This window comes from Bombus terrestris, chromosome 15 (genome assembly GCF_910591885.1).
Source record: "Bombus terrestris chromosome 15, iyBomTerr1.2, whole genome shotgun sequence".
NCBI lineage: Eukaryota > Metazoa > Arthropoda > Insecta > Hymenoptera > Apidae > Bombus > Bombus terrestris.
In genome coordinates this window covers 233,110-255,336 of record NC_063283.1, presented here as the reverse complement: position 1 = coordinate 255,336, position 22,227 = coordinate 233,110, and the positions used below count along the sequence as shown (strand labels likewise).

The 22,227-nt window shown below is 38.1% G+C and overlaps 1 protein-coding gene and 1 long non-coding RNA gene across 4 annotated transcripts in view; both read right to left on the bottom strand.

Annotated features, from left to right (window-relative positions):
* The window catches only part of LOC100650342 (disintegrin and metalloproteinase domain-containing protein 10), an 85,837-nt gene that overhangs the window by 58,873 nt on the left and 4,737 nt on the right, over window positions 1-22,227 (bottom strand). The window lies entirely within an intron of this gene.
* LOC125386444 lies at window positions 4,467-5,330 on the bottom strand. The gene is made up of 2 exons (XR_007226582.1): window positions 5,253-5,330; window positions 4,467-4,704 (listed from the first exon to the last, which is right to left on the bottom strand). It is a non-coding gene; the product is annotated as an uncharacterized LOC125386444 (long non-coding RNA).

The window sequence follows — 22,227 nt, the reverse complement described above, 5'->3', positions numbered from 1 at the left end:
TTGTGCAAATGTTGCGGTTATCGAGTGGAAGAATATCAAGCAGAAAGTTCGAAACATAAGCAAACCTATGTCATAAAATAAACGGTTACTCGGTCGCAGTAACAAAAACACACGTTCGGTCTTGGACATCGCGAGTAAATTTGACGATCGATAAACGATGCTACGCAAAAATAGTGCAAAGTTTTGTTACATTTTCACGGAAACACGAATATAAATTTTTGCTCGTGATTGCTAGTTAAATAGAAAATTTTAATTTTAATTTTAAAGCATTACGCTGCGACGTATCTCCCTTACTCTCGTTGTTAAAATTCTGTGTGAAACGACGGTTGAACCGGTGCGGGTCGATAATGCGAAATTCATCGCCTTGTATCGCGCAAAAAAATCACGATACAATGCTAAAGTTAACGTTATCGGCGGCTACAAGAGATCCGACTGTTATATCCGTTCGTTCGTTTATACTATCACCGTTCGATAACTAATATCTAACGATTCAGCACCATGTCTATGGTCTGAACGAGCTTACTCCGATCATTGACTTTAGTTTTATTCGTGGCATCGGAAGATCGGTGTTCCTCGCGATATATTGAACAAATATATGTATAGTACGTTTATACTTACGAAACGTTTGGTTGAAATTTTTCGATACAGATTCTCGTTCGACGATTTAACACTTACCTGAAACGATCGAAGAAAAGTTAGACGTTAGTTGTACGTATTGTACGTAAACGTATTGGTTCTGATTCATTGAAACGAACTTGGTCATTGTATCTTTTTCTTAGGTTTTATAAAGAAGAATAACGTTGTTCGTAAACAGGGAAAGACAGACGTAAGAGAACAACTTTGGGCGCATTCATTCGTGAAAAAAGAAAAAGAAGCGTCGATGTATGCATATTACATTAAGTACACACAATCTGATCTATTTGCCGATAAAACGTTCTCACGCGCAACAAAGGATCCCAATTCGACACAAGATAAAAGATATTCATCGTGAAGATTAATTACCATGATAATGACTATGATTATACAGTTTTACAAAACACAAATGAAACAAATACGCGCAGATACTCTTTCATTCGTCCGTACCGGCGAGCTACGGCGTTCACAACGCAGAGTTCAAGCGGCTCGATGTTTATTCATTAAAGCAATAGCGTTGCCATTTCGCCATACCAGTTGAGTACGTACAACGAACGAACGGACAGACGGGCGGACAAACGGACGGCCGTACGAACGCCATCGTCGGTGAAACGTTAATTCGACGCATCGTCATGCACTATGCACGGTTCTTACAATTTCTTACAATTCAATTTCACATCCAAGCGATCAGGAAATAGAGTAGGGGGATTTTTCACAAAATAAAATTTGAATATCGAACGGCTAAACGTAGATCTGCGAGAAATAATTTATGCCCGTTGTATTAATACCGTGACCGGGTAATTCGACGTTACACGTTAGACAATAAAAATTCGAATTTCAATTTACAGCTTACCCATTAATCGGTCGTAACTTTATTTTTATGCTTTAAGCACATAAAATATTATTTTGTTTAGACATAGTAACAAAAAATCAGTAAAAAAATATGAAAAGTGAAAAGATAGATGTATGTATGTATATATGTATGTATGTAGGTAGGTAGGTAGGTAGGTAGGTAGGTAGGTAGGTAGGTAGGTAGGTAGGTAGGTAGGTAGGTATGTACATAACATAGTTGCATGTACGTGTACGTATATACATAAGTATTATTTTATCACGGATGGTAATTAAATTTGCTTAAAAAATATTACGCCGTCGGTTGACGGATTCTTTCTCTCTAATTGTCGGTACTATATCTTGTAGTATATTGTGCTGTTAATATTATGTGACGCATTTGTGCCGAATCGTTTAATGAACCAGTGTACTGCAATATCACTTTTGGAGCAATTAAAAACGTTAAATGTGCAATAATGTTAAACTTTAAAATGATGAGATTAAACGGTTCGGTAATATCAAGGATCCTTTAAAGTTTAAAGCGAAAATTATGCGACGCAGTTCCAAATTTCAATTTTCAAGAGGTTGTAAAGTCCTCCTTCGAATTTACTGAAACAGATACGCATATCGTTTTAATCGTACGAACGTTCGTTTGACACGTGTAATTGCAAGACGGACGACCGACACAAGGACCTTAAGAAATAGAAGCCAGCATCTTCGACGCATCTTCTATCTAACTTTTACTTTAAGCCTTCGTTCGAGACACGCTCGAAGGAAACGTTTTCTCGCATTTGAAATAACAACTAAAGAAATAAACATATATGTACTTAAGCGGAATACGGTACAAACAACTAACAAATAACAAACATGCTCCTCCTTGAAAAAATGTAAAATGAGCAACTATTCAGCGTTTAATTATTCAGCTACCGATATATTTTAATAGAGTCGACCAAAATTTGACATTTACATACATGTATAGATTAATTTTCCTTCATAAATAATTTAATCATCTTAGATTTCGAGTTAAGCTTGAATATTGAAATATTAATTTTGTACTTTGTGTGTATGTAGCTACATATCTATATATCGAGTTTCATGACCGAATATGGTATTTCAATTTAAATATATTTCTTTTATAATCATCGCTATATTTACACCGTACGCGAGTATGTACACAACTGTATTATATATTTTTTAATCGAAGCACGAAAGACATTTACAATTTACCTTTTATATACATAACCTTTTATATACATAAACCATTATTATATCCGCTTGATATATTTAATAACGCGAACCAATTTATCAAATATACCGCTTGTACGGAATAAAAGAAGGGAATGATCCCACGGTTACGGATTAAAAAAGAACGATGCTTTACTAGCAAGTGTCGGGTATTAACAGCGATAATCCTACGGTCTCACTGGATGCATGAGAGATCCAGTCATGGATGGAACGAGGGTTGGCTAATACGTACCTTGATAACTCTTATTAAAATATGCCCCTGATACGCATAAACCGTTTTTCCTTTCAATAATATTTTTAAACAACCAGGTTGAGTACGTACGTTGCATATCTATCGCTAAATTTCTTAGTCTTTAGCCAATCGTCGATATCGTAATCGTTTCCATGCTTTACTTTTACTTATCATCGATATCGTTTCCAAGTTTTACTTTTATTTGGCTTAATTTGGCTAAAAACTGTAATAAAATTACAGGCTCTCTCATGGACAAATTTAAGTTCCTATAATAGCCTTTGGATATTTAAATGTTGTTCTCACCCATGGTTTGAAATCATCGATAGATCGTAGATAATCTGTCAGTTTATAATAAAACAATTGACAAACCATCGATCGTACGTTATTCGGTTAGTTTCGAGATTTCAATGGATCTAATCGTTAAATTGCAAAAAAATTTCAGCGTTTGCCAAAATGATCATTTCGAAATTTACGATAAATCAAAATTTACAAATTTGCCTATTATAAAGTTTGCTACTTTTACTATTTATTTTACTAAATGCTTTTAGAACAATTTCTAACTTAAATACGTTTTCGATTAATTCCACATCGCTAAAATTGTATTTGTCTTTGATTCGAGAACGGAATGTATACGTTTTCTAACCTTTGAAGATTGCAATAAAAACGTAATAAGTATACATGTGTAGTTATATTTTGTTCAATATGTGGCGGCACTCGACAGCAAATACCACCACTCGACAATAACTAGTACCGGACAACGCCAGCGCAGTGGTTAGCACCTTAGGTTACGAACGCTCGGGACCCGGGTGGTTCAAATCCCGGTGCCCGTAATCCGATTTTTCTTCCACGATTCTTAAATAGGAAGAAAATACAGCAGTACCCCCCAGCAGCGACATCTACTACAGCCAGCAGCTACAATTATCGCAGCCTATTCACCTCAAATACAATGGAGAAAGATGTAAAATAGTATCGGTTGATTATAAAGGGGTCATGTTAAAGGCGAGCGAAGATATCTTTCCAGTTCGCAGCAGACGGTCGAAGAAGAACACCTTGCCAAAGTGGAAGACCGGAAAATGGACGCCGGACATTGTGTCGAGAATGCAACACGACATTATCCGTGGCTATAGCTTGATTCGAATGTGCCATTCAGGAACTTGGACCGTCGAGTTCGAAACGTTGTTACAGCAGAGAGTAGAGAAATTATTGGCACGCTGACTACATTTTTGCGAAGCACACGCACGTTAAAAGACCCAACAAACACATTGAGATGGTATCGGTCGTGTCTCGAACGGCAATATGAATTCATATGTAGGTACAACGTGTCACGGTGAAAGAAACGAACGTTGTCCATCAAGAAAAGAGGAAAGCGATCGATCACACGCTAGACATTTGGAAAATAAGAAACAGGAGGAAGGAGCGAGGGAATGAGGGAGCGAGCGAGATTTGAAACCCTTAGACGGAATTGGGCATTGTTCGAATAACACTGAGAATAAATTATCCTTGGAATAAAAAATGCGGATAAGCGAAATTATTCGAGAATAACGAATAATTTTTTATTCAGCCAACGTGTTTGCTCGAATACAAAGATAAATAAGATAAGAGTGGCTGCTCGCCGCTTGTCAATTGTATCGCGCGGAGAAGCGGACGTCATCGACGAGCGATCGCTCGTGCTCCAAGTGCCAATGTTCTTGTCACCGCGGTGTCGGCTGTACCTGGCCGAATGGCCGAATTTCGCTTCCTGCTTTGCCGCTTATTTACAATTGCTCCTGAAATCGAATAACGAATAATTTTTTGTCGAACGAAGTCGTTATTCTTTATTGGCGAATTAATCTTGACAAGTTATTTGTTATTTGAATAAAATTTGCCGAAATCCGGCTTTGAATGCAAGAGAACGCAAGATCACGTATTATCCGTAATAAGGAAATAATATTTATCGTGCATGATATATTTAAGTCATAACTGTTTACGGAGCGTTAGCTGATTACAAATGTGGTGAACGGAAAATGGAAATAGATCGAGCGTGATTTTTTGTGCGCAATTGGCTCGATTCATGGAAGCAAACAGCATGATGCTTGCACCCAGAGTCAATTTGCTCAGTGTGCGTAAATATGTAATCGGTTCTCGTACACTAGTGCATACATCGTCCTCGAGTATGTACATGAGCGTTCGCCTCGAAATACAGTACGCGACTACCCAATTCCACCGTCCACTTCGGCACACATCGATACGCGAATGCTGTTCGCCCGCTCTACGCTACAACTGATCGAAAGGCATATAAAATATTGCTTGGAGGAAAAGGGAAAAAGAAAAATACCACGGCAAGCGGTACAGCGTTTGCGATATATTTTAGTGTTGTTTACTCTCCTCCTTCTCCTCCTTCTCCTCCTCCTCCCTTCCACCTCCTCCTCCTCCTGCACAATAAACATGGAAAATAAAAAGCAGATGGAATTATCGATTTCAACGTGTTCCGGCGTAATCTCGATGCTCGTTACCCACCTAACCAATCGATAATAATTAGGGCTTAAATCGATCGTAGCATAAAAATGCAATCGAATTAATAAATTTTAATTCGATACATCGTCCTCGATATTACCGGTTTTTCGATTAATTAATTGTATTCATTGATGCTTTGATGCCAATTAAAATTTATCAATTTAGTTTAATTGCTCTCCTTCGTTATATTTCAGTTCATGTAGACCGTTTAATTAAATTTCACTTGACTCAAAATACAATGAGAATTATAATGCCGCGCGACTCAATCGTACCATGCAATTATATAATAGAATATTGCATCGACAATGTGCACGTATGTACGTGCGTTTGAAACACATATACAGTGGAATCACTTGAGCGAGTTAGTAAACTAAAGACAAATTATATACATATTATGGATATATGTATGCAGTTACTCGTACTCGTAGTAGCTCATTTCGGGAGATTTTGCCATTTTGCCAATTTCGGTAAAAATAAGCTGTGTCTGGCTTTCAGACCACCAAATTTATCTTAAACGCGAATTTATTGTTATTTGAAAAAATGGTTTTATATAAAACGCGATACGAAACAAAAATTTAGTTATTTGCACTATTTCAAATATCCTAGAGAAAACATTTTTATGTTAAACAAGTTTTGTTGACATCACTCTCGGAGAATGTAATTTTTCCTACTATGTTACATAAACGAACAGAACCTGATTTAGAGAAACGTAGTGGAATAGTAAATTAAATTACTGTTAGTCAATATGCAATTAAAAGGTTTTCCAATTTATTCGCGTTACTTTATCGCGAGATCGAAAGATTCGCGGATTACATACTTTTAGGATATTGCACTATAAAAAATAAAGTTTAGTTGCTTGTACATATGTACGTAACATTCGATCATTCGTATTCTCTTTTTTGTTGGGTTCTCGACTAGCGATCAAAGAGACGTGGTAAATACCAGCCATGGAATAAATTCGGTAGTCACTTTCGATAGTAGATGCATTCTAGCCACGAAAACTGTTGAATATTCACTATTTTCGCGATAGGCGTACAGTTCCGTTGCAGCGCATCTATAAACATTTACAGGGATAGATCGTGTCGGAATCGATCTATTCTGATGAATTGCCACCAAAAGTTTATATTCGATAAATTGATCGAATTAAAGCCAACGACAAATAAATACGCGGATTCGTTTTAATATCGTTAAGTCTGTTCCGGGTCATTACCAAAATCGTCATTAAATCAACAATATTTGGCAATTCGACAAAGAGCAGAGGTAAAAGCGAGGATTTTTAACGATGAAGCAAATATTTTATTTATCACAGACTTCTCACGTATAATTTCATCGTGAAGCGTAGCTCGTCATTCGATAAACGATTCTGCGCGATATTCGTTTTAACCGAAGAAAATCCTACTTACGCAGATAGGTACGGATTCTTTCTCTTTGATTTTCAATAAATCTATAGGAAAATTTGATCGAATAAATTTTTGACGAATTTATCACGTCGCATCAGATCGAAACGAAATCCAATATAAAATACAATGTTCGTTTTGTATGTGCTTAAATTTTATTGGAAAATGAAACTAAATTACTAATGGAACAACCGACGATGGAATTCTATGTAGAATTAAATATCGGACAAATGAAATTTGTCCGTGAAAGAAATGTTTGATGTATTAACAACGTATTATGGTTTGTACATGTTGTATATTTTTCTCAACATTCTACCATGTATGTTATCAATCACGCAAATAATCCAAAGTAAAAAATGCAAACGCAAATAACCCAAGAATTTTATGATTTTAATATTCAACGCGAAAGTATAATATTTTAGATTTTAGTATGTACGAGCGACGCTTACTATTAAATATATTCGACTGCAATGGTTTATTTCCCTTTAGAAGTATGTTAGATTACAAAGGGTACAAATACGATAACGAACAAGTAAAGATACGATGCCGATGGAAGAAACGAAGAATTACCGATTATTTAATTTATGATTTATTCCGGATGCGCGAGTTTAAACGGGTTTAGAGATTAGGTTCGACGATTCGTCGAGTTTCCCGTAGCTGTAATTCGACTGAATCGTAACACGGGCGAAAGTAAACGGCGAAAACTAAAACGGCATAGAAGGATAAAAGAAAAGGTAAGGAAAAAGCGGTTACAGATAGCATAGCCAGAGATTGCAGACCACGATACGCGGTTACATGCTGTACTTTAACCTCCGTTCCTAGGTATGGTAGAGCGAGAAGCGAACCTTGCAAATTGCCTTTACCATTCTCCCCTTATATTTCTCTCTCTTTGGAAATCACCCTCTGGATCCCTGACCTGTTCGCAACGTCCCACCCTCTCGTTATTCTTTCTTTTGGCCGAATTCCTGGATCGTCTTGCTTTTTCAACGAAATTACCTGTGCAGGTGGCGCAATAGAATTTTCCGCTCGAATATCCGTCATTGATCTTATCTCGTCTACTTAATCAGATTCTTCGAATCAGAACGAAAGGTCCGTTCGTCGACATGGAACGAACCAACGTAACTAGCCATCGCATCCGATGGTTAGCGTTTACAAACTTGCAAATTCACAACTGAATATAAACTAAAATCCTAATTCAGATTAAATCTTTCATCTTTGCTCTTCGTTACGAGCGTATCCATTCGAAATCTAGCAAGTCCAGTGTATGCCCGTACATACACGCATCTCCTCCCGATACGCTCTTAAACGTTGTAAGAAGCGTAATTTTATAAATCGATCGTTCGTCGATATTGTCCAAAAACGTATTCGAGAAAATCCGTTTTTCTTCCTTTTTTCCTTCGTATTTTCTTCGAGAATATACTCCCGGAATACGCAACGATTCGTACTGTGAATAGGTACGCACAATACTGTACCAAATTTCTACCATCTTACGATTCGTTCGTACGATTCGGCCTACACGCTAGTATGCGGCCTGCCAGTACGACATCTAACTTGCAGTCTCCTATCTCGTATAACTTGCTACGAGATAAAGCCTTTGAACGAAGTTATCCGTTGCTGGTGCCCCTTTTTGTGGGTACACTTGTTCGCCTGCTTTTGTATAAGATAGAACCAAACTTTTCGAGCGAGAAAAACAGCCATAGCGATGCACTTTCTACGTAATACGTATAACATTGTAAAAATTCCTTTCTACTTTCATCAGACCCATTAGTACATATACTTAGCAATATGCTTGCCAATATTCGGCTTCATTTACAATACGCACAATTGCGAACGGTGCTATTTGCTATTTGGAAAACGTACATGCCCGTAAGTAAAAACCTACGAAATATATTAAAATATATTAAAATGATAAAAATAAGAAATATTTACACATTCTGAAACGGTATACGAGTTATATATTCGAGCGAGTCGAGGCAGCGATTAAGACGCGACGCAACGCGACACGAACCATCTGTCTACCAAAAGAAGAGCAACTCGATATAGGTAGAAGAAATTTAAGAAGAGAAGAGCCGAACCAAAGAAACAAAAACACGCTATCCCACACGCGGCATGTCTATTTTCTGTTACCGATATGAATTTCCTGTAATTACATAGTTCGAAATTCGATCGGTTAGTCTCCAAGATTTTGAATAGGATACCGCATCCAGCTGAAATTCCATTCGGTCAAATTTTGGTATATCATCGATATTCTCGATTGCACATCGGATAATACAGTGTCGTTTTTAGTCTCGTTCTTTGTTATTATAAGCATAGAAATTCCACCGAATTCGATAGAGATCGAACGCCAATCATACGCGTACACTTGTACGAATTACATGGAGTTTTCAAATTGAAAAGATGCCGACTAATAGCAGAGAATAGAAGAGAACGGTTATACAGGCCTAACTTTACGCTTATACATACCGTAACAATTTTTCTGTCGCGTAACCGCCTCTCTCGTTACATCTCGTAGAAAGAAACAACAGCGTAAAGAAATTGGCAACGGAAATGATTTAACACGGTTTCAAGAAGGGAGCTTTGTCATTGCATTTCACCTAATCGGTAATAAGCTTTACTATTTTAAAATTTAGGAAAATTATTAGAGAAAAATACTTATTCGTCGTTCTTGCTATAAATCTCTCGCCGTTACGTGTAATACGGAAATTATACTTAATTAAAAAAGAAAAAAAATAAATTATGCAACTTACACATTACGACAATCCCTTCACCTTTCTTCTTTTTACGCGATAATTTAATATCGTAAAATTATTTTTCGATAAGTATTATTGATTCACGAATATAACTATCCACCGAAAAACGATATCTGATTGCATTCATGCAACACCCGTTTTTTGTTCATACGCTCTTTTGTTTACCATTTCATTCAAGTTTTACATCAATATGATAAATACGATATACGATATGAACAAACTGCCAAATATCAGAGATGTATGCGTATGTAAGTAGGTAGCTTCAGAGAGCTCTAAAACATGAAAACTGTAGAATAAGCTGAGTAATAGTTTATGTTTTTACGACGACTTTAAATTAAAGGAAAGATTTCCAGGAAATGTAACTACGACAGAGATCTAGCGCTGACAATGACCCATATTTTAAGTCATAACGTTCATATCCGACCGGCATTTTCTACGCCGCTATCGCTCAAAAGCTGGCGCTTTTTCGCACAATTTGCTTTGTATAAAAACAATACAGTAGAGATTTCATTTTAATTTATTTCAATTAAAAAACAAAAAAAGCGGGAGTAATTTATTCATCGTTTGGTCGGTGATTGGCGGCAAAGCGAGGAATTTCCATCCTCCGGTCGGATATGTGTTTACGTTAACGGTTTGATTTGCGACAGTCGTGTTAGAGGAACAGCAGCTCTATAGCAAAAGCAGATGCAAATCGTGCGTGCGAATAATCGTACTAAATCGCGTAATAGAAGTAACGTAGCTACATTTCATTATTGGTCGATATTCGCGATGACGAGCGATTAGATTCGTCTCGTATCGACTGGAATCGTATGTCTACGGCCGACTGCTATCCGGTAAATTGAGTTTCCGAACGGAGCTTGAGGGGTTGGTTGCTAAGGATGCGAAGAAAACGGCAGCCAGCCTGCACACCGAGATTGGATGCCGAGGAAATCGTCTCGTGGGAAACCGGCTGCCTCGCCTAACCCCTCCGTTGCATACTTTCGTCTAATATCGCTACCTGATTGCCAACTTTGCTCCAGAGACGTTGGAAGGCGATACATTTCTAAAGAACGTCCACTTCTTTACTCGATTAAATTTTTATTTGATCTCGCAGCGGATCAGTGATTTAGTAATGAAACCGTATCGATAGAGACGGTTTACACCGTGAAGTTACCAGAAGTGTTGCCGAAAGAACGAGGAAGGACGAGAAAGGACGAGAAAGAACGAGAAAGAGGAATAAAACAGGCGACAAAAGCTTGAGAATATTGAATATGCAATATGTATTTCCGATATTCTGCCGTGTCGTTTGTACGACGAGACGTATCGGTGCACGACTTTTACAATTCGTTCTTCCTGCCGTATCTACGTGTTTGCGCTTACCTCGAACAATCATCTTGTTTCTTTGGCGAGACTGTTTCAAGTTGTAAGAATTAACGATGATCTGCCCTGTTTGGCAATTATTATCGTTGGTAAACATTTGATTCTTCGGGCGAACAAACTTATTATCTGCCGGATTGACGCGGTTCCATTTTCTTTAAACAACTCAATGGAGTTTAAGTTTATCAGGTAGGAAATCCTACCTTAACGAGGAAACCGTATCACGACTATCGTTAAAGATTCTTTTCGAATATCCTGTAAGAAACAGGTATAAAGAATTTTTGTTAAAAGTGCTCGCTAAACGCATGAATGACTCGTGCCATTATTAATTACTACCTACTTATCATCAGATAGAGACAAGAAAAGAGATGATCTTAAGGAAACGTATATTTATCTTTTCTAACAAAAAATCTGAAAGGTAAATTTAGTTTGTATGTATATCTAGCCTGATAACGTCACACAGCGTAACACAATATAACTAATCGTTGAATCGTAAATGCTTAATAATTAACTATAAGTTAATTGCGAACGTTGGATAATCATCAAAGTAGAAGCACGCTGCGGGCTATCATCTTATAATTAATAATCGCTAATGGTAATTAGGAACGCGTCCTGGGGATCCTCGCACCCGATTACAGGATGCTTCCTAAAGATGCAACCCTGTGAGAAGGTGGATTCCATCGAAGACTGTTGGAAGGCCTCGATGTTTGAGGCTGGATTACGCAATTATTTAGTCTCGTCCATTAACGTAACGATATAATGAAAATTCTTTTCAACGCTATTTTAGTCGTACGACGTTGCATGGTATTTTCGTTACCTTTATGATAAAATGGCATACTTGGCATCCAAGACAGTGACAAATAATGCCAAAGCGAAAACGATGTCCACCAGAAATTTAAAGTTACGAACAAGAGATTGCTTTCTCTCCGAGTTACATCTGTTCTGCTACGAGGTACCATCGATGCGGATGATACCGATGGTACCAAGAGACGGCGGTACGGACGATACATACAAAGGAAGGAACGCAAAGATGCTGAAAAGATCCGGAAAATAAGGTCCGAGGATGGGTGGAGCAAACGAGTTTGAAGAGAGGAAGAGAAAAATCGGTAACGGAGGCACGAACGAATGACAGTCTTCCTGTTTCTTTAGCTTTATCGAATATTCGCGACTGCGTGCAACATCGACGGACTGTCGTTTAATCGTAACGAACTAAATGTGGATGATCTTATGGGACGCCACGAACACTCGTTCATGCCGGTACAGATTCGTCAACCCAAATAATTTTAATTATTAACGTGCACGTACTTCTTCTTGACGAAGAGAATGCGAGAAATAAAAAAAGATCAAGTGGAAAGAAAGAAGGTCTATTCTTGTTGATCCTTACGTTCGTAATGCGGCGGTTTACTCAGGCTGATAATTACGACGCCTTTGCTCTTACCAAACATTCGGAGATTTATCGACTCGCGGTGATCTCCGTTAGAAATATACCGCCTTTAATTTTTAAGAATGTAGATTTTTATTATCTGTAGTGTGTAACGCGTTGTTAAAAAATCAATGGTAAATTTCCTTTCATCTTGCTACGCTTTAAAGCATGCTTTCTTTTTCAATAAAATTCGACAAAACTCGATTAAAACAAAAAGTTCATTTAAGTAACATCGAAACTAATATCAGATATATATTTTATAACGATGGTTGGTCGGTGCTGCGTCTACGAAGGTTTCGTTATATGCGATCGAGCCCTTTATTTTCCAGTAAATTTCATTTATAAAACACAGCCTTCATGGCTTAACGCGTTCCAACGCGTTTAACACTGTGCCATTTTTCCGCTACTTCCCATTTAGACTATGTGTACCATCGCTTTAGACTATACTGTCGCTCTATATTCAAAATGTATACATATGTATATCGTAGCAAACATAAGATTGAAAAAAAGCTATGTAGAACAAATCGAACGAGTTTCCATAAATAATTTGCAGTTAAACGGAAATACACGGAATACTGCAGAAACAAATACATAGAAGGTATAAACAAAAAAAGTACAAAGCAATCGAGCATGGATATTAACAAATTCAAGCAAATATCTGTGTGCGATCATGGCCTACCAATTACAGAAAAACTAATTGTAAGAAGGAAGAAGATATTCCTGTCCCATCTATATTTTTGTCACTATGGATTTCTTGGTTTGTTTCATCTCAACTCCACGATTACGTAAATCCACGCTCCTCGTTATTCGCATTCTTATAGTTCACCAGAAGATTGCTTAACTTTCGCGTAACTACCCCCAATGGGCATCGACCAATTAGCTTTGAAGCGTCGCAAACGTGGTTGGTTCTTTCTAAGGGTATTATTTTTACACGTGTGCCCCACATCGTAAAGCATTCGTAAAAAGCGCAAACTTTTATGACGCAACCTATAAAATAGTTAACTACAAGAACGTTGTACTCGTAACCGTGACGCGTCGATCACCTTCTCCGAAACCGTCTGTTAGTTTAACCTTAACCGATTCGCGCTGTTTCGTTAGCAAAGGGGAAAAATTCTATCGATCCACATACTGAATAATACACGCCGTCGATTTTTCTTATCAAATTCTAAAACTTGGTGGCTTCTAATTCAACAACAAAAATCATCATCATGTAAAAAGTATCGCGTAAAACTGCGTCGCTCGCTTTCACAGGAATTGTGTCGTTAATGAAAATATTCAAATATATACATATGTTTATTATTCAAGTACAGAAGCTAAGCTAATCGTTCTACGAACGAAAGGAAAGCATACGTTGAAATGTTTCTTCGTATCGTTTTTATATAACCGGTAATTAAAGAATAAATTTTCGTAGAGATACTGTTTGTTTCGTATTACTAACTATACGCTTAAGTAATATACGATAAAGGAATTTAGTGGTCGGCCGATTCTCTTCATTTTCGCCTTACCATTTGTACAAATTTAAAAATTATGTCGATTATACGTACGGCTGTGTGTATGAACGTGCAACAAATGAATGCAAAAACACAAGCAGATAAAAAGTTTCGCCGAACGTGCACCGGCAGATTGGAAGATTGGATTAGTACATGATTGGAGCGGCAATTGAAGAGCTGGATGAAATAGGGGCATTCGGAGAGAGCGAATTTATTGATTCAATTTCGCCGTAACCCTGCTGCCTACCCCTCTATTTTAACTACCAACAGATGGCACGTTGATGCTGTCAAGTTTTCGAGTTTAGTCTCACCGCAATTTAGCATAATCGATGAATAGCCACGGCCGATGTTAATCGGCAACCATAAAATTGACCGATTACAACGGATCCTATCGCCAACGTATTAAGAATTATGATATAGACCGTGAACTTGATAATTTAATAATCAAAAGAAAAACGATGATCACGAATGTACAAATTGAGAAAAATGATCGGGCGGATATGCGATGATGGTAGGAAATGTCTAAAGGATAGAGACGATTTAGGTAGACGCCTCGAGTGGGACGGCCGAAAATGTATATTTATACATCAAACAAACAAAAAAAAAAAAAAAAAAAAAAAAAAAACGATGAAAACTTTACCTATTTATAAAAAAAGAAAAAAATCCACTATGCAGTTGCGGGCTAATATTTTCCTTAATCGCATAACTTTCCAACTGCTTCTGGCAATAACTCGCGTTTAAAATACACCAAGTTCGCACATAAAGTTCCCTAATTTGCGAAATACATTACGTACATATATATTTTGTGCCATACATTTTCTTTAACAGGAGTAAACTTCCGTTCTAAGATAAATTATCAAGGGTTACTAAAATTCGTTACTAAAATTCGTTAATAAATTCTTTCTTAAAAGTAGGAATTACATAATATTGTACAAAGGTTATTAGTTATAAGCTTAAAACTTTTAGTAGAAAGATATCTGAATATAAGTATTTTTAACGCTTTTTATCGAAAATCAATCCAAATAAAAAATCAACCAATTTTTAATGCAAACGCAAAAGATAGAATGCAAGGAAAACGAAACGTTTCTCTTCGCGAGAAAGTGAATCTGCTTAGTTTATACGGACATACGACTCAATTAAAACCCTTCAAGAATAGATGTACTGTTCGGAGAGATGAATTTGCAAGTAATAATTATCTCGTATTGTCGACATCTATGTTTCATAGAGCGAACATTTCGTCCGAAATATTTGAAAGTTTCGATCAACTCACACGTTTGATATTATAACAACGGCATTAGGATGATACGCAACCTAAGCCAACAACGACGTAAAAAAATTACAATTTGAGATGCATTCCGACGTCAGACACAAAGGAAAGCAGCGAAACGTAAGATAATAAGAAATCGGCCTGTTCTAATTGCAAGGGGAAGTGCCGCAAGTCGAAAAGTCAATTAACAGAGACGAACGTTACCCCGTCTGTTCGACGTGACTTAATTTAACCTAATATGAGTTCTATCCCTGCTACCGTGAACTTCTTATTTCCGATTCCCTGCTTCAATTCTTGCTTAATCCAATTCTTCCGCAGAAGGATCGCGCGCGAACAACACGACACTTTTTCGTTTTCCTGTTCGTTTTTTTTTCCAGTCCCGTTTTCATCGTCGTCTTTCCCGTCTGTTTTCTTAGTTTCCAGCTCGTCCGTTTCATTTTCCTTCCTCGGTATCATCTCGCTTATCAATTTCTTGTTGGTTGTTTCAGCTACCGGGATCCACATAGCCACGTTATTCTCGCTTTTTCGTTAATCACGAAAAATACGAGCAAGCGATAACGCAATTTCAAAGATGATACGGACATCGAGTTACCATTGTTTTACACGCACGTGACCAGATCGTCTATCGATACTAAAAGTATAAAGTAGCAACTTCACAGAAATTACATTTGCGAAAACATAAAAGGCCCGTTTTCGCCTCTGTCTCTCGGCGAGAATTCGCGTTATCGTATCGTATTTTTTTCTTGTTGACATTTATACAGCGTTTTCAGGCGCGAACAAAGGACTAAGAGAGACAATCGCTTCACCCGATTTGCCGTATATTTTTCAAACGGTGTAAAAGTACTGTTACTTTATGGAGCTTTATCGAACATCTTAATCCACGATGCATCAACGATGATGGCATACACGTGGAACGCGAAGTACTACCGTTAACCAACAAACCTCAACATATATACTTATTCTACATACTTATTCTTTCACGAAGCTGTCTAACAAAGAAAAATAAACAATTTGAGAGAGAGACAGAGAGAGAGAGAGGAAGGAAGGAAGGGACGAAAAAATTGACTAACAAATTTGAAAAGAAGAATATGGGTGTTTTTAAAAATATTTGGCAAAATGAAGGACTAATACTTGAAACCAATTTAATCATACAGGTACAAATACGTTCATATTTCCTTTCAAATATGTGAAATTAATTCGTGAAACATCCCACAAGCCTAGTGTTTGTATAAAGTTTACGTAAGTCAATAAAAATCGTTATGAAAAGATAGAAATTTCAAGTCTTTGAAACATTGATCTAACGAATGCTTCCAATTAAAAACTGCAGGTTTCCTTATGCATAACGAAAGTATTAAGTCGATAATTAAAAGATAGGAACTTGAAGCTATCGGATAATTTGTATCATATATTCTGTATATTATATCTCGCTAGGGATATCCGTTATCACGAAAAAATGATATGCATTGTCAATGGTATTCCATGAAGAGGAGGAAAACTCTTCTCTTGCCAGGCACGCGGAGGCTGCGTTATTGATTTTCTGTAGGCGCGTGCGGTTTTCCACACTCACCGGACCTGACTCGTTTTCAAACGGCACGCAATTACAAACTGTTTCGATGGTACGCCATACGGCATATCGATTGCCGTAACATTAACTTCCACTACGATATTATATTCATTGATGAACGATAGATGAATCGATAGAGCTAGAAAAAATTCCTGCCGAGTCCAACGTGTACGAATTATTTATAGTAACAAGCCAGAACATTTCTGTTAACTAGGAATCTATACTTTAAATCGAACGAAGAAATTTTGAAAGAAAATTTTTCTTTCTCTCGATCGAACGTAAACCATCGAAACTTTATACAAGGTAAATACAGTTACAGGTTTCTTTGATACAGCGATCTTTCGATATTTAGAAAATTTAAATCGCGTCGTATTACACGTTGTAGAAACCCAAAGCATGCGTAACTGAACGTCTAAATCACCGTTACGCTTCTTAAACACAGTAAATTTTAAAAATATCTTTCAAGCATCGAATCTCCTAAACTTCAAACTTTGATCCAGCTGTCCTCAAAACGCAACTAACAAAATTAGAAGAATCGAAAGAAAGAGCGAAAAAAGTAAAACTTGAGAAACTTATACAAAAGAAAGATAGTTTCGAAATTCCGAAAGGAAAAAATATGCTAGATTTCCGTTGAGGAGCAAAGTGTAACCGTATCGATCGATGAAAGTACGCTCGAACCCTTTCGGCACTGTATTATCGTGTATACGTACCATGAAGCAGAGAAAAATAAAATAAAAAAGAAAAAAAAAACAGAAAAAGAGACGTATGAAGGAAGCAAGAGAAAAACAAAAATTTAATTAAATGCGCACTGTCAGTAGCGTTCGACACAATCCCCTATGTACTGAAATAGAATCACTCGTCCATTTCGGTCATCCAGCTGCCTGCATCGTATCCGTGTGTTTTTCGGAAATTCGAAAAGTCGTTTTATCCACGTCGTACCTAGGTCTAGCCCGTACGAAACAACGAGAGTGCGAGTTTATCGCGGTTCCAAAGAATTCAAGCATGCCACGAATCGAACGGAAAGCTTTATTTTAACGCTACGCTCGTTACACCGAAATCCATGAAAAAACGTAGCAATCGAGAAACGAAATCAGTTTGAAAAAATAAGATGCGAAGATTGAGAAGAGAGAAGAGAGGAGAGAGAGAGAGAGAGAGAGAGAGAGAGAAAAGGCAGAGCTTGCGAATAGTCATGGAACATCTTCAGCGCGGAGATAGCGAGGAAAGATAGGACAGACCTCGATTACTTGGACAAAGGCGACACGTATCCTTCGTTGGTGAATCGTGTTATCGAATCTCGACCGACTTGGAACATTCGCGGCTTGCGATTCAAAGTGAGACAATTAAGTCCTATCAGTGCGAATATTCGAAATTGGATAATTGGAAATACGATAGTTGCTTCTATACTTTTCGAATAGTGTTTACCATCTACGGAAGGGGAAAAACGCAACACCTGATAACAATCCTCACGGTGATTGTAACAGTGGCTAAATAAATTATCTAGTATTATATCGACGCATTCTCGTAGAAAAGACGAATTTATGCGTCAAGAAGTTACAAAATCGATCGCAAATACGAATGAGAGAAAGATTTCTATCAAAAGAAAAATAGGTTTAAAATAATCGATACAACAAGATCTTCGACAAGACTTCGCACGTTATTATATAATAAAACTTATTTCATATTTATATCGGTATTTAATGTATATATAAAAATTTAATATATAAGATTTACCGCACGGTAATCGTCTTTTATACCACTGACAAATTTAATTGTTATACGTTAAATAATTAATGCATAAAACGGAAAATATCTGTATTTGTGTATTTAAACAGATGATATGGAAAATTGCGTTACATCGATGTGCGGACATACTTTCTGGTTTTATCTGGTGCAATAGCCGCGTATACAGTGCGCAAGCAGAATACGAACGCAAGCGCTTATCGAACAGCGCGGACTTGGGATTACTAAAGAATCTTCGTTCGATAATTTTCGATATTATCGTAGTCACGATTGTCGTACGATCTCTAAATTAAGTTGGACATTTTTGGAACGACGCTCGTTTCGTATCATGACTCTTGGGAGACTCTTGCGTCGCACTATCTCGCATGCGAAACTTGCCGCATTAATTTCGGTGCTTTTAATTTCTTGCCAACTTTTGTCGGCTTTCGCGTAACCACCTGCTTTTTCAGGGGCATTAACGAAAATGCAAGTTATAACGATCCCGTAATAAGGGCGGTTAAATTTCGTTTCCGGCTTTCGAACGACTTAAGCGGAGAGAAAGGAGAAATAATAGGAGACCAATTTATTGCAACTCCGAATCGCGAAGAGGAAAAGGTTGAGAATGCGAGCGAATAATAAAAGCAACAAATTCAGGGTAGAAGGGGAAGGAAGGAAACGAAAAGGACAAGAGCGAGGAAAGAAGCAGAGAAACTCGCAAAGTTGAATTAGCCGATATTATTTTGGTCGATCGACGCGCCACGCTTTTACCAGTGAAGACAAACAAAGAAGAACGGGAAGCGGCACGTACCGGAAATTTACAATGCACCGGTGACTATGTTCACGACATCGCAACACCTATAGTCGTATCTACGACGTTGATATTTCTTACAGCGTGTGTGCCAATCGTCGAACGGATGTAGAAAATTAACCTGCCTCGATCAGCTTCGACAACGTGTTTCCTGGCCTTTCGCGTACACCGCGAGACGCTCCGCGTCGTTATAATGGCCGTACATCGAATATACGTGCGTAATCCTCGGTAACGCCGGTATCAACGATTATCTTACGAAAGTTACAGAACGCGATTCACCAGAGGAACGTCATTACGTAAACGTTTGCATTCATGATGAAAATGCAGTTTCAGCAACTCTGCGTATTAAAGGACACGTCGATAACAATTCACTTTCGAATAACGCGTTACAGTGAGTCAGTACACTAGTCTGTTAAACCGCAAGAAGAACTAGTCGCGTCCGATTTCAGCGGATCGTGAAAAGTTGAATGGCTAAAACTCAGTTTTCTTACTTTCTAATGACTCTGGAATCTTCACGCGGGGAATACCATTGCGCTCGGGATACGTAAATACGTAAAACGTTGAGGTAACATCTCTCTTGGGTTTCGTCCTCGTGGGAATTCCAGAAGCAGAAGGTTGCTCGGTTAAACTCAAAGATTTAAGTCGAGAACAAAGGATCTCTTATTGGGGTAAGAGAGTGCCGCCGGCATGGATTTCGATTACGAGATAGACAGGATTTATATCGGCCAGATAGTCCACGAATGGGCGAGGAACTTTCGAGCATTATTCCCGGACCATTACATCTACGGGCTGACTATTGTAACATTAAAGGAAGGAAACCTCGCCGGCATAACCATGAAAGCAAAATGGAACGAATAACCGTCGATTGACTTACGATCGTCAACTTGTAGGCTACAAAGTGCGTAAACGTAACCTTTCTTATCCTCGTTATCCTCGCCGTTGTCACCGAGAAAATCACGTTCGATATAAACGCCTCGAAATAGAAGGAAATTACAAATCTCAAATCCTTCTGATAATTACGATACTAGTCGCTAAGATTCGTTAGCTAAGTATTCTCAATTTTCGTCTCGACCGCCCAATCAAAAATTTGGAATATCGGTGGACGATCGTTCGAGTCTTTACCCATCGCTCCATATCGAAAGCCAAACGCACGACTATTCGAATGAAATACACTTTCGTCCGCGGGAAAACGAATTATTAAACTTACAACTATTTCCTGAGGGCCGTACAACACCATTGCGCAGTGCGATATAATCATCGCGAATGAAAATAGCCGTTCGTCGTACGTAGCTTTATTCGTATCGACGAACGAATTTACCTACCGTGATATCTCCGATATGAATATGCGTAAACCATGAGCGAATAGACCATGACCAATTTGCGACGCAAATATATACAAGCAATTAGATCGACAACATCTAATTTCGCGTAGAATAGAGAGTAATCGTGGAAAGAGACGTTCATCCTGGACGTACCATCGTGGTTAGGTACCTATACGCGGTCTTTCCACGCAAAGTACATCAGGTATTCAGCCACGAAGGGCAAAATCATTTCTCACCGATATCGTCGATCTTTTGTCTGAATTTTTTCGTTCAAAATTTTCATTCGTACACAAACAGAGCTATATATATCTCTAAAGTTCCCAACGAAATACGTTGTTTCTCCTATTTATAAAATTCTTGCTAGCATTAGGAAACTTTTCGGTAAATATTCCCGTTCTATCGTGAGAATTTTAAGCTGCGTATTAACCACCATGTTATTTATGCCAATATGGATGGTTCAAACTTTCTTCTACTCTTTACTATTTTAAAGACTTTGCGCAGCGGCAGATAATATTGCGACTAATCGCGGGACCTAGTTTGAATTATAGCCAAACGAGGAAACTTTTCCTCACGCTATACAACTCTTATCCGAAAACGGACTGTAAAATGGCGAAACTTAAATCGGCGAATATCTAGGGTAAACGTAATGCATCTAACAAGAGAAACACGATTTTCTGAAAAACAGCTCGATGGTAAAAACTACCTTTCAGACTTTCTTCCCACGCCCGGCTCGACTGACCTTTCACTTACAACTTCCTCCTGAAAAAACGAAACTCCGCGACTGCGTGTTTTCCTAGAAACTCGGAGCGCCGGCTCCACCGGCAGACGGTAAATCAGATGTTGATTAACGAGCCACCGATAACTTGGCCACCGTCGAACCTGCCCTAATCAAAAATCTGGACGGTCTCCAAAAGCTGTCCAATCGCCTTTTCCCTTGCGAACTTCTCCCCTAGACGGTCGTGACCCATCCAAGTAAAATAACACCATCTTTACGAATCGAAAACGCAGGCCGATTTTTTACATGGTGCTTCGCGTCAGATCGGACGGGGCAAAGAAACACCGCGTCAAACTGCGTAACAACGAGCGTCGTTTTTCTTTTTCCACCACCTAATTGGAAGTATTCTCTTGTATGCGATGCAAAAAGCTGAAAATCTCGAAAAGACCATACGATCTGACACGGTGGTGAACTATCGTACGTGTTTGCATATCCTTGGGTAAACCCTGTAGCTCCTTGAGCCAAGCCGAATAGCTCGGTTGTGCCAGGAATGCCGAGTTGAAAGTTTCAGGACGACCACCTCTATATTCCCGAACACGGAATACCTTAGAGATAAGATCCCCTTGATTCGGGAATTCTGAATTCTCCAGGATCCTTCTATATCCCTGCCCAGAAATTCCTCCTAAAGTTCATCTTCCTAAACATTCTGAACAAAGACGATCGCTTCGGTCTCCTTGATTTGCTGTACTAATTATACGTTTTCAAATTTATTGCACTTTTGAACGATATTATAATATTATAATATTTTAATGGTACAAGTCAGTCCACCGTTATTTTCCATAAAACTCCGTTTCGCGTTTATTAAATATTTTAAGAAATTTAGCATAGACATTTCCATTTTTGAAATCATATGAAAACACGTGGCAGCGAAAAAAGAAATTAAGACTCGACCGATCTTGATCTAACTAAGCGAATGACTAAGCAA